Below are 23,724 nucleotides of genomic sequence, written 5' to 3' on the forward strand. Positions count from 1 at the left end.
ATTTTTGAGTTTTGAACGTCGATTCAGAGTCGGATTTGAGTGAAACTAGTATGGTTGGACTCATAATCGAATGGGTTGTCGGATTTTTGTAAGTTTTGTCGGGTTCCGAGGTACGGGCCCGGGTTTGACCTTTTGGTTAACTTTGGGCTTTTGATTAAATATTTGACCTTTATCATTTGGAATTGTTTCCTTGGGTTTCATTTGATGAATCTGAGCTTCTTTTGGCTAGTTTCGACCCGTTCGAGGTTGGTACGTGCGGGGTGTCATTTTTAGAGTATCGTTTGGCTTGCTCGGTAATGGATTTGGCTTGTTCGAGGTAAGTAACACTTCTAAACTTGGTGTTGCGGGTATGAAACCCTGAATATGCGTGATATGTGTTTGCGTTGAGGTGACACACATGCTAGGTGATGGGCGTGTAGGCGTGCATCGTGTGAATTATGACTTAGTTATTTCTATGGTATTGTGTAGTGACCTAATCTTATCTGTAACCATGAAATATCTACGTTCTAGAGTAATTGAGTTGTGATCCATGTTAGTAATAATGTTTAGGCCACATCTTGGCACTCTTAGGACCCACAGAGGTCGTGTTACATATTGAATTAACTGTTTAGTTTGAAATTTATACTCAATCACAGCTATTATTTGCATATCATATCTCAGTCTCTGTTTTCCTTTATTTATACATCATAACACCACTGTTTGGACTGATTATCATGATTTTTGTTGAGCCCGAGAGACTGGAGAGATTGATGACTAAGTGAAGCCGAGTGCCTGATTGTGAGGATATTTATGGAATCGGGCTGCACACTGCAGCGTGTTTATGTAGTACATGCCATGGTTGGCTTACTATAGCGCTTGGGATGGAATTTCCCCTTCAGAGTCTGCATATCCACAATGAGCACAGGTACCTACTGAGGGCGAGTGCGAGTGCCAAGCGCGAGCGCCGAGTGATTGTAGGACGAAGTGACTGGGAGGACTGAGTGAATTGATACTCTGAGATAATGCATATGGTTTATTCATTATGTTGTATTGCATTTGACATGCACATTTGACATACAGGCATAGAGACGCATTTTTCTCATAATGTATGGTATCACGTCATTCATGACTTCTCATACACATTGACATGTAGGCATAGTGATATACTTTGCTCATGAAGATTTATGATGAAACACTTACCTATTGAAAAGTTTTGGGAAGAAAATCACGGATTTACAAACTTACTCATATTTTGGTGTTTTCGGTAAAAGATTTGGGTTTTAATGTTTTATTCGAAAAACATGCATATTTTCTCGTAACTGTGAATGAGTTGAGCATCATACCTCTAGGTTATGTTTCTTGCAATACTTTTGTTATGGTTGTTATGAACTGTTGCTGGTTATTGGAGTTGAACTCTAACCCTTGTCCTAGCTCGTCACTACTTTCAACCTAAGGTTAGGTTTGTTACTTATTGTGTATATGGGGTCGGTTGTAGTCTTACTACACTTCTGCACCTTGCATATAGATGTGGGATGCTGATGTTGCTGCGTACGATGGGAGCTGGATCTAAATATGTACCTGCGTTCCAGTTATGGCTATCACCTGTCCTTGGTAGCATTAGATTCGAATTCTGTTCATTTACATTTCAAACAGATGTTGTAATTATTTCAGTTCTGTCTTGTAAAAATCTAAATCTTAGAAGCTCATGATTTGTACTACCAGTCCTTGGAAAATTCTTGTATAGAGTAGTTGTATTATCATTTCTTCTCTTAATCAATCTCATTAAATTGGATAGTTCTTAATTGTCTTACCTAACGGGTTGGGTTAGGTGCCATCACGACTAGTTGGATTTTGGAGTTGTGACACTCAAATTCAACTCCTTCTGCTTGAGGATGTATTGTAAACTCTTATGATCTGTGTAGATATCAACATGAATGCCATATAAGTAGTGCCGCCATATCTTCAAAGCATATATTACTGCAGCCAAATCCAAATCATGAGTCGGATAATTCTTTTCATGTTTCTTCAATTGTATCGATGCATAAGCAATCACCTTCCTATGTTGCATCAATATGCACCCCAAACCTATACCCGAGGCATCACAATATACCACATAACCTTATGTTCCTTCCGGTAGAGTGAGCACCAGCGCGGATGTCAATCGATTCTTCAGCTCCTGGAAACTACTTTCACAAGCGTCAGACCACTAGAACTTGGTAGCTTTCTGTGTTAACTTAGTCAATGGTGCTGACATAGTGGAAAGCCCTTCTATAAACTGCCTAGAATATCCTGCTAGCCCAATGAAGTTGCGGACTTCTGATGGCATTGTAGGTCACGCCAATTCTTCACTGCATCGATCTTCTGAGTGTCGACACTCATACCCTCGTCAGATATCACATGGCCAATGAATGATACTGAGTTAAGCCAGAATTCCCATTTGTAGAGCTTAGCATATAACTTACAATCCTGAAGGGTCTGCAATACTATCTGAAAGTGGCCCGTACGTTTCACCTCCGAACAACAATACACCATAATGTCATCAATGAATATGATCACGAACACGTCAAGATAGGGTCTGAATACACTATTAATGAGATCCATAAAAGTTGCTAGGGCATTTGTTAGCCCAAACAACATCACCAAGAACTCAAAGTGCCTATATCTTGTTTGGAAGGCCTTCTTAGGAATATACTTCTCTTTAACCCTCACCTAATGATACCCTGAACATAAGTCAATCTTGGAGAAATACTTTTCACCCTGGAGTTGGTCAAATAGGTCGTCAATCCTCGGAAGTGGATACTTGTTCTTTATAGTAACTTTATTCAACTGTCAAAAATCGATACATATCCTTAAGGACCCGTCTTTCTTCCACACGAACAAGACTGGTGCACCCCAAGGTGAAGTGCTAGGCCTAATTAAGCCCTTAATCAGCATGTCTTTCAACTATGCCTTCAACTCTTACAACTCTACCGGGGCTATCCTATACGGAGGGATAGAGATCGACTGAGTGTCAGGCAGCACATCAATGCTAAACCCAATCTCCCTTTCAGGAGGAAGGCCTGGGAGTTCATCTGGGAAACCATCTGGAAATTCATTTACCACGGGAACTGATTGTAGAGTAGGCGGCTTTACCTCCACATCTCTAACACGAATGAGATGATAAATGTATCCTTTTGAGATCATCTTCCTTGCCTTGAGATTGGAATTAAATCAACTTTTCGGTTTATCAATGCTCCCCTTCCATTCAATGACGGGTTCACCGGGAAACTGAAACCCAACCATCGTCATACGACAACAAACGTTCGCATAACATGATGCCAACCAGTCCATTCCCATTATCACATGGAAATCAACTATTTCTAACTCAAATAAATTCGTCAAGTTTTGACGACTACAAGTCATCACTGTGCAACCTCTATATACCCTTCTAGCAATCATAGAATCTCCTATCAAAGTGGATACCGCAAGTGGTCTACTTCTCAATTCAAGTTCAACGCCAAACTTATTAGCCACAAAGGGTGTAACATATGATAATGTAGATCTCGGATCAATCAGTGCATATACATCATAAGAAAACACAGACAATATACCTGTAACAAACATCTAGAGATGACTCGAGACCTTGTCGACCTGCTAGAGCATAGGGTCAATTTTGAGTACCGCTCGAACCCGACACTACACCTGTACCTCTACCTATACCACGACCCGTTGACTGTTGAAAACCTCGTGCTGGAGGTTAAACTAATTAGGAAGAACTAGACACAGGTCCAGTCAGCTGAGCCATACCACTACCTCCTCTGTTAGGAAAATCCCGCATCATATGGACAGGTTTTCCATAAGAATAGCGCACATCAGAACCTTGACGACGCAATCCAAATTGGGCCTTTCCGCACTAAACACAACAGGGTGCTGGGGGTCTCGTCTAACTAGTATCCCCATGATATTGCGATCCTGATGCCCGTGAATTCTGAACTGGACCAGAATAGATAGATCAATCATACTGAGGCCTATGAAACTGTGGAGGAGCACTAGCTACAGGTGGCGCCAAACTCCTCGAAGACTAGGGCTTGAAACTACCTCTAAAGTCACCAGAAGACCCTGCGAATCTCTCCCTCTTATGCTGGCCCCTATCATGCTCCCTATTTTCCCTTTGGTACTGCTTACGATCCTCTAGTGTCTGGGCATAAGACTGAATATGGGAAATATCTATGCCCTCTACTAAGGAGGTTGTTGTGCACTCATTGATCAAATGTGGTCCCAACCCGTTCACGAACTAGTGCACCCTATCGCTCATCTCGGCCATCATATGGGGAGCATACCTTACTAAAGAATAAAATTGCATACTATACTCTCGCACACTCATATTACCTTGTCGAAGGTTCAAGAACTAATCTGTTCTAGTATCTCAACTAGCAAGTAGTGACGAAGAAAGGCCTAAGAAAATTCCTTCCACATAGCTGGAGGAGAATTCGGACCCTAGATCTCTCCCAACTGTCATACCAAAATATTGCTAACTTCTATAACCGATAAGAATCCAACTCTACTGCCTCAGTATCACTAGCATGCATAACCCGCAGTGTACGATGAACATGATCAATAAAAGTCTGTAGTTCCTCCTTGGGGTCTGATCTGGTAAATACTGGAGGGTCTAGATTAATAAAATCACGAACTCTCACACTAACATGTCTGTCAGCAGCACTGGTATTTGGCCTCTGAGCATGAGCAGCTACCAATCTAGTCAACAACTATACCGCACTGTGTACATCCTAGTCTGTAGTGCCAGACAGAGGAACTAGAGGTGCTAGGTCCCTCCTAATATCCTATGGAGGGGACGGAGTAGATGAGGTATGAGACAACATCTCGCTCTGTGTCTCACTCTGGACTGCTCTAGCTCGAGGCACCTAATTGGTACCCTTTGTTGATACCCAATTTTACCCTCATATTTTTATAAATATCATATATACTTTTAAAATATCATTTTTGTATCATCACCAATTTACAAGAGTCATATAATTATTTTCTATAATATTTCATAATTTTTAAGGGTTTAAAGTTGATTTTCCTGCATTTAAATTGTTCAAGTAGTTATATGTTCAAGTAGTTATATTGTTCAAGTAGTTTTGTAGTTATCCAAACTTATTATTACACCTACATATATTTTTTATAAAATTTTAATTCATTTCATATAATTAAATTTGCATATTCGAGCTATTTACACTATTTTTGCAATTATAGCCTATTTTCTATACATAATTTCATTTATCATATTATTTATGCTAAATAGAATTTTTTAGGTTTTATAATGTTAATCTATTATTTTCAATCGTTTTAATGCATAAGTAATATTTTTATTATTTTTAAATTACTTTTAGAAATTATTTCAAACAAATTTTACATATTTAATTTACAGCCCAATACAAGGCTAATTTTGGACCAAATTGCAGGTCCAAACACTTAGCCCAATCAATTTTTCTTCACACCCCCAACCAAACGACCCCTTTTAAACCCGGTCACAACCTGTTCATTTAACCAGCCCCGTTTCCTATTTTGATCTTGGTCGTTGATCTTAAATGATCAACGGCCCATAATAAACCACTTTTTTCTCCTTATAACCCCTCATCTTTACCCTAGAGACCACTTCTCTCAACCAACCACCACCAAATCCTTTCATCCTCTCTTCTTCTTTGAGAAACCCCTAGCCACCGCTGCTTGGTTCTTCTCCGATTCCAACCCAGAGATGGAATCTACCTATGATATACTTACTTTATTAATATTCTCTCATTATGGCATTTTGTTTATGGTGTTACTTAGGTACTTGCCTATGTTTTGCAAGTATCACTTCCGAGATTGGGCTGAAATGATTTGTATCTTTGATTTTAGGCGTTATTTCGTCAATATACGCTCAACAAAGAGCAATATGCACTCTTGGTTTGATTTTTAGACGATTGAACCCTAATTAGGGTTTGAGACTCTTCATCTTCTTTACTGATTTTGATTTGCATGTGATATTTTCTTTCCTTATTTGTGCTTAATTGATTGTTTTCCATGATTGTTTTTTCAGTTTCTACTACTATATAAACCCATCCCCAATTCCCCTAAATCAGACCTTAATGATTGATATTCTCCCACTCTAACTCGCTCTATACTATTCTGAAACTTGAGCTCTTGGCCGACTGAAATCCAAGGCCACAAGAATCTTTTGTATCTACCTCCCTAATTAGAGTTCTTGATGTTGTTCTTACTTTTCTATTGGAACTTAGTGATTCTCCTCTATTTGTTATTAAATATGCAAATTGGTAAGTGTTCAATCCCTCACAATTATTTTTTCTCCCTTCTTGTGTTCATGTTTCTGAATATCTATTTTATTTCAACTCGTACGAACCAATATGACACTATGTTGACCTTGCTTTGAAAATCTTCTATAATGCTTCATCAGAATCTATATAAGTCTATATATGTTCATTTAGTGTATTCTATTTGGAGGATTTTCTGACTGCTATGCTTGTTTGAGACTGTCATGTTTTTGTATGCTCGAATTCCTATATTAGCTGTTTGTTTTGAGTCCTTTTTCATGACTTACCTTGAACTTTTGTACTGGAACTCCTAGGGAACTAGTTCCTTCCCAGAAATTGCCTTAATGAGTATCTTTCTGCTGAATCGTTTATGCATAACCTACTATTTCTCTGCGAATTGACCCATGATCATCCCTATGTGACAATATTATCTCAATGTTTAGCCTAATATGCTTCCCTGCTATTTGTGAACATTAAAGTGTGATCCATCCTGCTTAGTACTGCCTAAAGCCTATAAGGTAAAAATGCAATATCCAGCTTTTCTTCTATGTGTAATCTAGATCTTGTCGTATCCTTGCCTACTATGAATTCTGGTGTTGTTCAAGTCTTTTCCTGCTCAATTAAGGATTGTTTGTGGACTATGTCCATCAATATGTGTGGTTATGATATTTCCATTAGGTTTTTCAAGATAGACACTTTCATGTAAAGGATGTGCTCTACTTCTTTTCTTTGATTCTACTAGAACCCGATCTAAAGTTCTTTAGGTTGATCCTGAATCATGTTTCGTTTTGAAACATTTTGGAATGGTTTACTATCCTATGATGGTCAATCATGTCACTCTTAAACTTTGTTTTTGGAATTACAGCCATAAACTTGCCTCATATGTGCTTTGTGTATCTTCCTGTTTAGTATGATCCTGTTTATATGTCCTAGAGCTGTTGTTAGCCATAACTTTAAGAACTAAGTATTTAAACTTCAAACGCGTTTAATTAATTCTATGTGTATTTTGTTAACTATATGGCTAAGTTTGACATTTATTTGGGTAAGTAAGTTATTCGTTGGGCCTCGTGTTGGTCCATATGTGTTGTTGGACCTGGGCATTGGATTCAGGAATATTGTAATGTCCTGGTTAGCCTGTGGTTTGGGCCTGTTGTTTGTCCGTGGAATATTGCAATTGAAGGCCTGGGGATACTCCTGGGCTACTTTATATTGGGCATGTAATTGCATTAGAGGGCTTGTATTTGTTTCAACCTGTATTTGGCCATCTTTAAGTATGTATTATTTCATTATGGGCATGTAATGATCTGTAAGCAAACAAGTGGGTAGTTAGTGAATTAGGGGAACATGTGTACTCTATTCTTGTATAAAAGGGTAGAAAACATGCCTATAGGGTCTATGTGTTTTATTTGCTATTTCTCTTAGTATGCCTTATTTGTTATTTCGTTTAGCGTGCTTTATTTCTGTACACTAATAGAATCATGCCTATAGGGATCACACACACTTCCCTCGTACACTATTCAAAGCATGTTAGTACTCGCCATACCTGTTTTCTATGTCTATCACTGTGCTCACTTAGACAACATGCCTATAAGATACAATAACGTATGTTTTGCTAACGCTCATTTAGACACCATGTCTATAGGGTTTCATCTAATCAATCAGTCACTTCTATTGTTTTGGTACTCTGTTAACTTAGATATCACGACTATAGGGTCTTAATTAATTAATTAATCAACTACTTTGTTACTTCATTGTGTTACCAAACGTGCAAATCATACCTATAAGGATAAAATCTTATAAAAGCAATTGGGACTATCACTGTTTGAAATCATGCATATAGGATATTGTCACTCGCATAAGAAACTGTTAATTCTAGGCTCTCGAAGTAGTTTTACTGCCTCATTGCGCAATATATAGGTATCATGCCTATAGGTTTGTAATGCATTAATCTGCAAATCCATTGGCCTAAAGCTGCAATGTTGTTTATATAATGCTGGAAATCAGAATCACCTAGAAACCATGCCTATAGGACTTAACGACTATAATGCTGCTTAACTGGTGAAACTACTTACTGTCTAATATGCCCCGTGCATTTGTTGTTTATGTGTGGAGGAAAACTTGGGCCCTTAATTGTCTTTATGTTAAGTCCTATTTGTTTTGAATGTACACCTAGTTTTATCATTTTGAGTACCCTAAGCGAAGTCTAGAACCACCCAAATAGTAGGTACAAAGCCTCCTGGATCATAGGCATGGGACGGATAGCGCACGCATAGGACACCGTTTAGAATTGAATTAGAACACTTCAGGTATACAACTTTAACATAGTAATTGGGTAGCATGAGATGATAGTCTATGCCCGCTGAATAATATGAGCAACCCCTACCCTAAGGGAGTTGTGAAGTATTATTTATATTGCATGGGGTGATCCTTTAGGCTTAAAAGCTTAGGACCCACCTCCTTTATATGATTATTTATTCACACTTAGTCGTTGAATTTAGAACAATTAAGTTGTACCGTGTAACCTCTAAAGACTTGTACTGGTTCTCTGTATAGCTTAATCGTTGTCCGATTTTCTTTACACTTGTACATAATAGAACCTTTAAATTTTATTTGTCTTTCCTCGCTTATATGATCACGTAAGACAATTATAATCTAGTAATCCACATATTGTGAACATCGGCCTGGACCCACAGTTGTGGACCTCGAAGAGTTCCTATCACCTTCTCTTTGATTTAGTTTGAGCCCTTACCCAATCTTTGGTGACGTATACTAGTTAAATCAGAGTTATTCGCAAATAGGCCCTAATGCACCTTAAAAAATTTTAGGTTGCGACTCTTCTCTTTTAACACCCATTTTAAAGAGTTTTCACACGTCGAAGCCTGTTTTTATTTGTACATTAAAGGGCTAACTTTTATTTGGAGGGGGTAAAGGCTAACTTTTATTTGTGTGCAGAAAATGAAGGAAGAAATTCCTAGGTTTGGTATGATGTAGAATATCCCGCCTTTGCTAATTGACTGGTGGAAAGACCTTGCACCCTGTGACAGAAATCATGTGAGGAGAGTACTTGGTGACCTGCCATCTTTGCTGAACATTCAACCAAATAGGGAACTGATCGAGGCTGCTACCATGTTCTAGGACGAGAAGAGAAATGTTTTTTGATTTGGGCAATATAGAAATGACTCCTCTCCTGAAAGAAATAGGGGGTTTCACCAATTTACCATGGGATAGTGTAGGACTATTGGTGCTAGAGAATCGCAGTCCACGCGGTTTTCTGAAAATATTGGGTTTTAAGAAGAATGACGAACTGGTCTGTCTGAAGAAATCATACATCCTCTTTGAATTTGTCTATGAGCATTATGGGCAAAGAAAATCATTTCGCCTTCATCATGAGGAGCTAGCGATTTCCACTTTGGGATGGGTGCACCACCGATTTATATTTTCATAGTTTGTTTCTTGGGTTTGTTGATCTTTCCCACACAAGGGGGAATAATTCATACTCTCTTAGCCATGGTCGCCAGGACCTTAATGGAGGGTATCGAGGGGCAGAAGCAACTATCATCCTGATGATCTTAGTTGAGATGTATCGTGCTCTGGATCGGTGCAAGCATGGGTCCGGACACTTCGAGGGCTGTAATCTCTTGCTACAAGTTTGGCTGCGAGAATACTTTCGGAGGGGCGATTATCGCCAGGTGCTTATACAATGGCCACTGAACGGCTACATAGCTATTCATCATCCAAAGAAAATTACATTCATCCCAAATAGGTTTGCAAAGCCTAGAAATGATGTAGGCTTGGTGCATTTCTTCCACAACCTGACAGACGAGCAAGTGCATTGGATGGTTTCCTAGTAGTGAGTTCATCATTAGGTCCAAAGGAACCACTCACTTAGTACTGATCGGGCTGCGAGGCATCTACCCTTACATTCTTATAAGGGTAATGAGGCAAGCTGGAAGGAAATAAGACATACCTCAGGTTTCTAACATGGTTCAGTATAAAGTGGATTTCAAAGGAGAAGTTATCCCATTCAAGTTCGAAGCGCAACACATGTGGAACAAAGAGATCATTGTGAAAGGAGAAATTATTGAACCAGACAGGTATCATACCGGTCATATATACTACTATCTCTCATGGTTAGAGGACGACATAGCTAGGGACATCAAACCAAGAGTCAATTTGAAAGATAGGATCATAGATGAGGTAGCTGAGGCACATGTGAAGTATAAGAGGCTACGCAAAAGGATGTTCGAGTCTAAAGCTAAGCATCTCGAACAACATAAAGTGAACATGGAGTCTATAAGAGAATGGAAAGAGATTGCCTATAAGTCGACACTGAGGTTAGAATATCTAGAGCAACGATTGATGTAACTATAAGGGAAGATGAGAAAGAGCCTTTGGGAATCTCAAGGCATGGACGATGATGAAATACAGAAGCTGGACAAGGCTTATTTGCTACTGGACATGTGCGATCTGGGGAATGTGATTGATGGGGCCAAGAGAGCCAAGCATGGAGAAGGTCCTCTAGGGACCAAGTAGACTAGGAGATAATGTTCTCTACTGCTTTCTTGATTAGATTAGATTTCGATGTAATAAGGCTTAATGCCATTAGTGACTTTATAATTATTGTTTATTTAGTGAAAGATTGATTTGGCTTATTTTCGCACTAATGGAATAAGGCAAAGGTTGGCACGAATTTTTTCCCAAGTCTATATGTCTCTTAGGCCTACCTCAGGCACAATGAGGTCCCCAAAATTAGGACACGAATTATTGCATGACCTTATGTGATACATGCTTAAATATTGAAAACACTCTTTTACTCCGTCTTACTGACTTGGTTACCCTTGGTTTTTATTTCTTTTGATTATTCCCACTCTATGTATTCTAGCATCATCAACATACCATACCAGATTTATAGGTCCTCCACCTAGAGACCCGAAAAGTAAAGTCAAAGGCAAAGGAAAGATGGATGATCTAAGCGGTATTTGAAAAGACAATGCTACCATGGCAGAGAATGTTGAAACCTCAAACGGAAGAAGTACGCCAGGACAGAATGAGTTGGTCTTACGTTTGGAGTAGAAAATCCTAGAGTTACAGGGTGAGCTTGAGCAGGTCCGAAATCTGGCAAACCTCTCTCTTATCCTAAATGTCCCTGACATCAATCAGCAAAACACAACCACTCAGAACCAAACACCACCACAAAATACACAAAAATAATATCCACCACCCATAGCTCCGATTCCTCCCGCACCGCACCAGTATCACAATTCCGCACCTCCCCAAAACCTTAATCCCCCACCAGTGCAAAACCTGCAATAACACCATCCTCACCCGACCCAATATCCGCAAACCACCACTTATCATACTCCTAAAAATGCACCACAACTAACCCCTGATCCATCTCAAACCTCAACCAATGATCACCCATATACCTAAGTTCTAGGAACTCATCAAGGCAATCCGATATACGTGGAAACCTTACCCCATACCTCGCAACAAACCTTTTACATACCTGAGCCAACCAAGAAGGACCTGCTCATTCGAAACATGGCAGAAGAACTCAAGAAACTGATGGGCAGAGTCCAGAGTGTTGAAGGTGGGAAGGGTGTTGAAGGTTTAAACTACCAAGATCTGTGTATCGACCAAGATGTAGAACTACCAAAGGGTTACAAACCTCCCAAGTTTGAGATCTTTGATGGCACAGGTGATCCAAAGGTGCATCTAAGAACTGACTGTGATAAGCTTGTATGAGTGGGTAATATGAACAAATCCGCATTAAATTGTTCATGCAAAGTCTTACAGGAGGTGTCTTATCCCGGTATATCAGTCAGAATCCAAAGAAGTGGGCGAATTGGTTGAGCTTGGCATAGGATTATATGGACAAATTCAGGTTCAATACAGAGAATACGCCAGATATTTCTATATTCAAAACCTCAAAAAGAAGCCGACAGAAACCTTCCGCAAGTATGCTACTCATTGGAGATTAGAGGCCACCAAGGTAAGGCCGCCACTTGAAGAAGAACAAATGAACAAGTTATTTGTCAGAGCTCAAGATCCACAGTACTATGAAAGGTTTATGGTATAGAGAATCGCAAGTTCTTAGACATCATCAAGTTAGGAGAAAGGATAGAAGAAGGAATCAATAGCGGGATGGTGACAATTTTGAGGCACTGCAAGCCACAAACAAAGCCTTGCAATCAGGAAGTATTTTGAAGAAGAAAGAAGTGGGTGACGTGATGGTAGCCCATGGCCCTAAGTCTCCCCTTACATACCAAACACCTCCACCCACATATCAATCCTCACCTCCAAAATACCAATACCCTGCCACCACCTACCATACCTATAACACCCAACCTACATATTACCATTCACCTCCACCCGCCCGCCAAAACTATCCAAATCCACAACTAAACTTTGACTGCAAAGCTCCCAGACAATGCACCCCAATCACTGAAACTATAGCCCAACTATATGAGAGACAAAAGGCTACTGGTTACGTCACCCCTATTCCTGTTGTTGCTGTTGAAAACCTTTCCTAGTTGGGTTAACCCCAACAAAACATTTTCCTATTACTCAGGCATGAAGGGTCATACCATTGAAGTATGCCACAGGTTGAAGGCCAAGAAGAACCCTCTCTGATCGACACCAAGGTTATAAAGGTAAAGGAAGTCGCACCAAATTTTTGTAATAACCCTCTCTTGGATCATAGGGGCGAGGGAGTGAATGTGATAGAAACTGATGAGGAATGGGATCAGGAAGGATCCATTGGACTTATTCGAGAGGGGGATACTCCCAAAACATCCCCTGTCACCCTATCGCTGATTATGGTAAGAACCTAGGCACCATTTAAGGTTGAGGTAGCTATGCCCTTCACCGTGATGGTAGCTCCCACATCGTCTTATAAGTCTGATGCCATCCCATGCGATTATGTTACAGAGGCAAGAAGAAAAGGAAAAGCAAAAATGGAAAAGACGGGTGTTGCGCAAGGTATGACTTAGAACTGACATAGTTTACACACCTGAGAATCTTGATGGAACGGGCAAAGAAACTACATCTAAATGACCTGCAGTTGAGACGGGCGCTAACGATCTTTGGAGGAAGGTATATGCGAGGGAATACTCTATTGTTGATCACCTGAACAAGACTCCCGCTAAGATATCTATTTTGTCGTTGTTGCAAAATTCAGACGCGCACAAGAACGCCTTGATGAAAGTGTTAAGTGAAGCTTATGTGCCCACCGGTATCACTAGCGAGGAGATGGCTAACATGGTCGGACAGGTACTGGAGAGTCACAAAATTACTTTCCACAAAGATGAGTTACCACTAGAAGGGTTGAGCCACAAGAAAGCGTTTCACATCACTATGCAATTTGAAGACAAGTTCATTGCCAGGGTCCTAATAAATGGAGGTTTGAGCCTGAACTTATGACCGCTCATCACTCTGAAAAGATTAGATAAAGGCCTGCATGAAATACAGATGGGAAGAATGAATGTGAAAGCGTTCGATGGATTTCAGAGAGCCACTATCAGAGAAATCAACCTTGATCTACTAATGTGCCCGACCTGGTTTGATGTCGAATTCCAAGTGCTAGACATATCCGCCACCTACAACCTGTTGTTGGGACGACCATGGATACATAAAGCTGGATCAGTCACTTCTACCGTGCACCAGGTTGTGATGTTCGAGTAGAATCATCAGGAGGTGATCATTCATGGAGATGGAAGCAACCTATTACACCAACCAGACCATGCCAGTCATCGAAAATAAGAGGAAATTAGGAGGAGAAACATACCGCTGCATTGAGCAAGTAAATGAATTTGAGAAGGATTGATGGTGGGGAAATAAGATAGAAAGCATATTGATATGGTTGGGATATGAACCAGGCAAGGGTCTTGGCCGAAAACTTCAGGGGATCACAAAACCCATAACACCACTGCACCAGACATTCCGCCAGACTGACATGATTTGGGGATCCGAGGAAGGAAAAATTTTGGCCGGCATGAGGAAGCTGTTTCTACACAAGGAAGACATAAACTGCAGTGCAATTTTAGAGGAGGGGAAGGAGGAAGACCTTACTATTCAGAAAGTGGGAGAAGGAGTTGTTCTCAAAAACTGGACCGATGCACCGTCCCGGGCTCGACGAATACCTAGGTAGCTTTGGCAAAATTAACATGCTTTATTTTCAAAATGTTTTTGGGCATTTAAGACATTTTCAGTATTTTGTTTTTAAATAATTGCTTGGGCCATCGAGTCGTACTTGTTGACAATTTTAAGTTTTAATGCATTATTGTTTTTCATTTATTTATCATTATTTTTCTACATCTTTTTCAACGTAATTATTACATATCCTGATGAACCTACGACTGTGACAGGTAATGAGACAAAGCAACATAAGAAAAGTGATTCAGAGGATTTGGAAGATGATATAATACCTGAGGAAATTGTCAAAGAAGTAGAGAATTTTAAGAACAAACCAAAGTCCAACTTGGAAGAAAGTGAGGCAGTTAACTTAGGGGATTCTGAAACAGTCAAAGAAACTTGCATAAACATTCATCTATCACCGTCAGAGAAGGAAGAGTATATTAGGTTTCTAAAGGAATATGAGGATACTTTCGCATGGTCCTACGATGAGATGACTGGGTTAAGCACATCCATAGTAGCTCACAATCAACCTACCAACCCCATGTGTCCTCCGTTAAAGCATAAGCTTAGACAATTCAAGCCAGATATTAGTCTGAAGATAAAGGAGGTCGTTACCAATAAAATCAAATCCCAGGTCCTTCGAGTGGCCGAATACTCGACCTGGTTAGCCAACATTGTGCCGGTTCGGAAGAAAGATGGGAAAGTCAAAATGTGTGTTGACTATCGAGATCTGAACAGAGCAAGTCCTAAGGATGATTTCCTGCTGCCCAACATACACATATTAATCGACAATTGCGCCAAGCATGAACTCCAATCCTTTGTGGATTGCTTCGCATGATATCACCAGATTTGGATGGACGAATAGGACGCCGAAAAGACAGCCTTTATTACACCATGGGGCATATATTTTTACAAAATGATGCCATTGGTTTGAAGAATGCTTGAGCCACCTACATGAGGGCTATGACGACTCTTTACCATGATATGATACACAATGAGATAGAGGTATGTGTGGATGATGATATCATCAAATCTAAGAGAAGTTAAGTTCACATAGCAGACTTGAGGAAGTTTTTCAACCGACTTCAAAAATATAATTTGAAGTTAAACCCTGCAAAATATGCTTTCGGAGTCCCTACTGGAAAGTTGGTAGGATTCATTGTTAGTCGTCATGGTATTAGGCTAGACCCGTCAAAAATCAAAGTTATTTAGGAATCGTCACCACCAAAGAACAAGAAATATGTGATGAGTTTTCTATGACGTCTCAATTATATCAGCTCTTTTATAGCACAATCGACAGTGATGTGTGAGCCGATCTTCAAGATGTTGAGGAAAGATGTTGCGACAAGTTGGACCGAAGAATGTTAGAAAGCATTCGACAAAATCAAGGAGTACTTGTCTAAACCACCCGTGTTGGTCCCACCAGAGCCAGGAAGACCTTTGCTACTGTATCTGTCCGTGTTGGATGGCGCTTTTCGGCTACGTCCTAGGACAACATGATGAAACCGAGAGGAAAGAGGAGGCGATATATTATATGAGTAAGAAGTTCATGCCTTACGAGGCCTAGTACTCTTTGCTGAAACGCACTTGTTGTTCTTCGACATGGATAGCCCAAAAGTTTAGACATTATTTCTATGCATACACCACATATCTTAAATCAAGGATGGATCCACTAAAATAAATATTTCAGAAACCTATGCCTGCGGGCAAGTTAGCAAAGTGGTAGATATTTCTAAGTGAGTTTTTATCATCTATGTGACTCAGAATGCAGTCAAAGGGCAAGCATTGGCCGATCACTTAGCAGAGAACCCCATAGATAGAGAATATGAACCATAGAAGACGTATTTTTTGGACGAAAAAGTGTCATTTGTAGGTGAAGATATTGCCGAAGCATATGACGGTTGAAGGATGTTTTTCGACAAAGCAGCCAACTTTAAGGGAGTGGGCATTGGGGTTGTCTTGGTATCAAAAACTAGTCAACATTATCCGGTATTCGCAAAACTCAGGTTCCCGTGCACCAACAATATGGCGGAATTTGAGGCCTGCATCTTGGGACTCAGATTAGCCATCAACATGAATGTTCAATATTTTCTGGTAATAGGATATTCTAATCTACTAGTACACCAGGTACTAGGAGAATGGGCTACCAAGAACACTAAAATATTAACATACTTGCATTGCATACAAGAGTTGATCAAGCGGTTCACAAAGATAGAATTCAAACATGTTCCAAGGATTCATAATGAGTTCACATATGCATTGGCTATCTTGTCTTCCATGATACAACATCCAGACAAGAATTTAATCGATCCTATCCCGATAGAGATTCGTAAACATCCAGCTTATTGCGTTCATGTTGAAGAAGAGTTTGACGTGAATCCATGGTTCCACGATATCAAGGAGTATTTGGAGAAAGGAGAATACCTTCAATATTCCACACAAACTCAGAAGCACACGCTCCAAATATTGGCCAATCATTTCTTTAAATGTGGAGGAATTCTGTATAGAAGGACTCCTGATTTGGGATTGTTGTGATGTGTCGATGCCAATGAGGCATCTAGATTGCTCGAATAAACACATGTCGAAACCTGGGACCTCACATAAATGGGTTCATTCTGGCCAAGAAGAAATTAAGGGCTGGGTATTTCTGGATGACTATGGAGACAGACTGCATCAAATATGTTCAAAATTGTCACCAATGCTAGATACATGTTGTATGATACGAGTGCCACCCAATGAACTCAATGCAATGACTTTACCCTGGCCTTTCTCTGCTTAGGGCATGGATGCCATCAGACTAATTGAACTCGCTGCTTCAAACGGACACAAGTTCATTTTGGTGGCTATAGATTACTTCACAAAATGGGTTGAAGTCGCTTCCTATAAGGCTATGACTAAGAAGGTCATCATAGATTTTGTCCGGGATCATGTCGTTTGTCAATTTGGAGTGCCTGAGTCAATCATTACTGACAATGCCGCCAATCTCAATAGTGATCTGATGAAAGCTATGTGTGAAGCATTCTGTAATGACCCGACCAGTCATATTGAGAGTTGTAGCCTCGTCCCCCCATTTACTGCTCATTTTGTACTTTATAGTTGTTATGTGACTTGCCGGGGTAATCGCTTTGGGTCCGTAGAGGTTTCAAAATGAATTGAGACACTTAGTCTCATGGTTGAAATGGTTGATCGAATGGTGACTTATATGTAAAGGACTCCGGAATGGAGTTTTGATGGTTTCGTTAGCTCCGTTGGGTGATTTTGGACTTAGAAGCATGTCCGAATTGTGATTTGGAGGTCCGCAATGGAATTATGCTTGAAATGGAGAAATTTGGATTTTTGGGAAGTTTGATCGGGAGTGGAATTTTTGATATCGGGGTCGGATTCCAATTTAAGAAATTGGAGTAGGTCTGTGGTGTCATTTGTGATTTGTGTACAAAATTTGAGGTCAATCGGACGTGATTTAATAGGTTTCGGCATCGGTTGTAGAAGTTGGATTTTTTTAGTTTCATTAGGCTTGAATTGGGATGTGATTCATGTTTTTGATGTTGTTTGATGTGATTTGAGGGCTCGACTAAGTTCGTATAGTATTGTATGGCTTGTTGGTTTGTTTGGTTGAAGTCCTGGGGGCGTCGGATTGATTTCGAATATTTAACGGATCAAAAATGGAACTTGGTGCATGGCTGAAGCAAGGACTCAGCTGGTGTAACTGCACCTACAGAGCTTTGATCGCAGGTGCGGACTGTGTTGCTCAGATGCAACTTTTGGAGGTGAGTGTGTAGGGGGGCAAGCGCGAGAGAATTATCGTACCTACGTGACCACAGATGCGGCAGGGGGATCACAGAAACAGAAATAGGCATGGGAGTTGGGTCTGCAGAAGCGGCTTGGTGGCTCGCAGAAGCGAGTCCGCGGGAGCAAAGTAAGGGGCCGCAAGAGCGAAGGAATCAACATAAGTGGGTATGTGACCGCAGAAGGAAGAGTGCTGGATAGATTATTTAAAAATGTGGGTTCGCAATTTTGCTTCATTTGCAACATTTCAAGCTCGGCTTTTGGCAATCCTTAAGAGGATATTCGAGGGGTTTCTTGAGGTAAGTCCCTTATTCTCATTTTTGATCAATAATCTTGTTTCCCCATTGAGTTTCCCACCTATTTTATGTGTATTTAAGGTAGAATTTGGGAGTTTGAGGCTAGGGATTGGGAGAGTTGAATTTGGGATTTTGTGTGATGATTTGGTGTCGGATTTTGGTAACTTTGGTATGGTTGGACTCGAGGTTGAATGGTCTTTCGTGTTTTGTGACTTTTAACGGATTTCGAGACGTGGGCCCGAGGGCCGACTTTTGAGTAATTTTTGACTTTTGATTAATAACTTAGTATTTTTCTTATGAAATTGATTCCTTTAGACCGTGTTGATTATATCGAATTATTAATAGCTAGATTCGAGGCATTTGAAGGCCGTGTCGCGAGGTAAGAGTGTGTTGGAGTAGAGATTTGCTTGGATTGAGGTATGTAACAGTTCTAAATTTGGTTCTGAGGATATGAAAGCCTGTATTATGTGTCATGTAAATTTGGTTTTGAGGTGACACACATGCTAGGTGACGGGCTTGTGGGCGTGCACCGTAGGAATTGTGACTTGGTCAATTTTATGGAACTGTGTAGTTGAATAATCTGTTGTTATCCATACATTTTCCGCGTATTAGAGAAATTAAACTGCAAATCATGTTAGAAATCACATTTAGACCATGTGTTGACACTGTAGGGACTCATAGAGGTCATGTACATGTTGAATTATCTGCTAAATTGTTGTTTTGTACTTAGTCACGGTTTTACTTGCATATTATATCTGAGTCTCTATTCATTATTGTTGCATTATATCATTGTTGTTTGGGCTGATTATCATGATTTTTAAGAGCCCGAGAGACAGGAGAGGTTGATGACTGAGTGAGGCCGAGGGCCTGATTGTGAGGATATTTATGGGATCGCGTTGCATGTCGCAGCATGTTTCATTGATATATGCCATGATTGGCTAATTATAGCGCTTGGGCTGAAAGAGCCCCTCCGGAGTCTATACACGCCCCAAGTGAGCGCATGTACATACTGAGTGCGAGTGTCGAGTGCTGAGCGACTGAGAGGATGGAGTGACTGTGAAGAATGAGTGATTGTAAGGTTAGAGTGCATGGGATGACTAAGTGACTACTGCTCTGTGAGGTTGCATTTGACTTCATTATTGTTTCACTTTTGCTATCATAATCACGGTCCTGAAATTTTTGAGAGATATTATCTTCTGTTTCAATTGAACTTGACATGAAATAATTGTTTTGGCTTTATTTGTCGAACTTGAAAGCATGCCTACCTTCCTATGTGGAAATTACTGTAATTGAACTTTAACTATGAATCTCGTCACTACTTTTAGTCCTTTATTTAGTATTGTTACTTACTAAGTTGGTTGTACTCATGCTACACCTTGCACTTCGTGTGCAGATCGAGGTGTTTTCGGACACGGTGAGTGTTGATTCCATCGCACAGTTGATCTTTTAGAGATTCCAAGGTAGATACCCGACGTTTTGCAGACCTTGTCTCTCCTTCCCTATCTTTCCTCTTATTGTATTTAGTTTTAGACTATTATAGATATTATTTTCTAGACTAGTGATTTATAGATGCTCATGTACTATGTGATACCCCAATTGTTTTAGGAACTTCCGCGTTGAGTTTTGGGTTTCTATCCTGTTTATGATAACGTTTATTATTTAAACTATTTAAATTTATTTTCTATTAAAAGTTTTGGAAATACTTCGTAATGCCGGCTTGCCTAGTACCACGTTAGGCGTCATCACAAGAGGTTAGGATTTTAGGGTTGTGACACATTCAAGATCAAGCACCGAAATTCTACAGCATACAGACCGCAGATGAAAGGAGCCGTAGAAGCCGCCAACAAGAACATTAAGAAGATATTGAGGAAAATGGTAGACAACTACAAGAAATGGCATGAGAAGCTACCATTTGCTTTGCTCGGGTTCCACACCACAGTTCGTACGTCAACTGGGGCAACCCCCTATCTACTGGTCTACGGTACTGAAGTCGTTATTCCTGCCGAAGTGGAGATTCCTTCCTTAAGAATCTTACAAGAGGCCAAACTCAGCGACGCGGAATGGATACGAAGCCGGTATGAACAGCTGGCTTTCATTGATGGTAAAAGGATGAACGTAGTGTGTCACGGTCAACTCTACTAGAATAGAATGGCAAGGGCTTTCAACAAAAAGGTTAGATCGAGGCAATCCACACCGGGGCAATTGGTGTTGAAACTGATCTTCCTGCATCAGGATATGGCAAAAGGGAAATTCTCACCTAACTGGCAAGGCCCTTATATGGTTCATCGAGTACTGATAGGAGGAGCGCTATTGCAGAGATGGATGGATAAATATGGTCAAAACCTATCGATTCAGACGCAGTCAAGAGATATTACGTTTAAGACTATGTTTGCACTTTCTATTTGATGAACCTGAACTACACTTGACCTGATTCCCGTTTAAAATGGGATACATAGGAATTCATATGGGTTCGGTCACATCATAATAAAATCTTCATTCCCCCTATGGACATAAACTAGGTCAAGATTTCGAGTTTGTCAAATCTCTCTATTTCAAGGATCACCAAAAAGTGTATCACCGGAAGTATGCATTTAAACTGGGGCAGAATTTTGAGGAGGGTCCTCAAAATTCTGAGTTAAGGAGGTTTGAAATATCTCAAAAGCGTGTCATAGTCGTCGATTCAATAAAATTCTTTGCTTTTAGGCATTATCACATATTTTGAACAACTGCATTTTTATAAATGATTTGTCACAAATGCATATTTTTGAAAATTTCACTTGTAATAGCAAGATGTTACCCAGGGTGACTCGAACAAGGCAGCAAGACAAGAAGCAAAGGAGAAATGAAGAATCAAAGGCACAAACCAACCTTTCCCACAAAAAAACTCATGATTTTTCTTTAGGTGCAGGTATAACAAACATGACAAGCATGCCCATAAATTCATAACAAGAATGCTATTGTTACTGACAGAAGTCACCAAGCGCAAACGCGCCAAGCTAAGCATCGCTTTCTTTCTCATATTTAATCTCCGTCTTTCTCTGCATAGGGCTAAGCACTGCCCTCATTCTTTGCATATAGCTAAGCATTCTCTTTCCTTGCATGAGACTAAGCACTATCTCCATTCTTTGCATAGGGCTGAACATTTCCCTCATCATTGCAAAGGCTAAGCACTGCCTTTCCTTGTATGAGACTAAGCATTGTCTCCATTTTTTTCCTGAGGCTAAGCATTGCCTCCATTATTGTATAAGGCTAAGCATTGTCTTTCCTTGCACGAGACTAAACATTGTCTTCATTCTTTGTGTGAGGCTAAGCACTGCCTCCATTATTGTATAAGGCTAAGCACTACCTTTCCTTGCATGAGACTAAACACTGTCTCCATTCTTTGCGTGAGGCTAAGCACTACCTCCATTATTCCATAAGGCTAAGCATTGTCTCCCCTTGCATGGGACTAAGCACTGTCTCCATTACATCATACGAGGTTAAGCATTGCCTCTTTTATTGCACAAGGCTAAGCACCACTTTCCCTTGCATGAGACTAAGAACTATCTTCATTCCATCATACGAGGCTAAGCATTGCCTCCATTATTGTATATGGCTAAACGCTACCTTCCTCCTCATAGGGCTAAACCCTGCCTTCATCACATACAAGGCTAAGTGATGCCTTGTTTCATCCTCGCATATGATTAAGCATCACCTGTTCCTTCTATCAAACAGTTGATATCACCGCATCTCTGCATTTCAGGGGCTGAAACATCGCCGCATTGTCCGAAGGCGTCATAGTCTGAAGGCATCATCCTCATAGCCCGAAGACATCATGCCATGGCCTGACGACACCATTTCATGGCCCGAGGACACCATTTCATGGCCTGCAAATCCCTCATCATACGCTTCATGGACCAGGATGTCATGGTCTAAGGACATCATCCTCATCGTCCAAAGACAATTCTCATGGTCTGAAGGGAATTTGCATCATGTTTAAATTTCCGTCATAACCCCATCTATATTCGCGCGCATCATGTTTTTAAGTTTTGCATGTAACTCGAGAAGTAAACTTTCTACAAACAAGAGCAACTATCACTCTGGTTTCCATTCACAACGTTCACATCATTCGACCATCTTAGACGTAACCGATGATCAACAATTGATTACCCTTTATCCCACAACCGCTCAAATATTTGCCTTATACATCCATAACGTTCAAATCTGCATTCATAGCTTCACCTAAAATTATATGTCACTCATTACACCATCCTATACAAATGATGTTTCCTCAAAATATATGACCATTCTTATAATAACTCCATCGGTTTCATTCGCCGTTGGATCCAGAATTACACACGGCCTGATTCCCGTAACACCACGGATATGTAGGCAACTCAGGAACCAGGGTTCGGCCCCTATTTCCAAACAATGCATCATCCTTACTTATTTCGGTCAGAAGTGGTCATTATTTTCTTTATCCGACAATTCTTTCATCACTCCCGGGAAAAGAGGGGCAGCTGTTGACACCAATTTTGCTCTCATATTTTTATAAATATCGTATATAATTTCAAAATATAATTTTTACATCATCACCAATTTACAAGAGTCATATAAGTATTTTCTATAATTTTTAAGGCTTTAAAATTGATTTTCTCGCATTTAAATTGTTCAAATAGTTATTATTAATACTTTGAAATTATATTTGTGACGAATTAATCATCTAAAATTATTATTACACCCACATATATATTTTATAATATTTTACTTCATTTCATACAATTACATTTGTATTTTCGAGCAATTTACACAATTTTTGCAATTATAGCCTATATATTATACATAATTGCATTTATTATATTATTTATGCTAAAATAGCATTTTTTATGTTTTATAATGTTAAAATATTATTGTTAATCGTTTTACTGCATCAGTAGTATTTTTATAATTTATAAACTACTTTTATAAATTATTGTATACAAATTTTGCATATTTAATTTACAGCCCAATACAAGTCTAATTTCGGACCAGATTACAGGCCCAAACACTTAACCCGCCCAAACAAACGACCCCTTTTAAACCCGGTCGCAACCCGTTCATTTAGCCCATTTCATTTCCTATTTCGATCTTGGCTGTTGATCTTAACCGATCAACGGCCCATAATAAACCAGCTCTTTCTCCTTATAACCCCTCACCCTAACCCTAGAGACCACTTCTCTCAACCAGCCGCCACCTAATCCTTTCATCCTCTCTTC

The sequence above is a fragment of the Nicotiana tomentosiformis genome, chromosome 2, assembly GCF_000390325.3.
Source record: "Nicotiana tomentosiformis chromosome 2, ASM39032v3, whole genome shotgun sequence".
Classification (NCBI taxonomy): domain Eukaryota; kingdom Viridiplantae; phylum Streptophyta; class Magnoliopsida; order Solanales; family Solanaceae; genus Nicotiana; species Nicotiana tomentosiformis.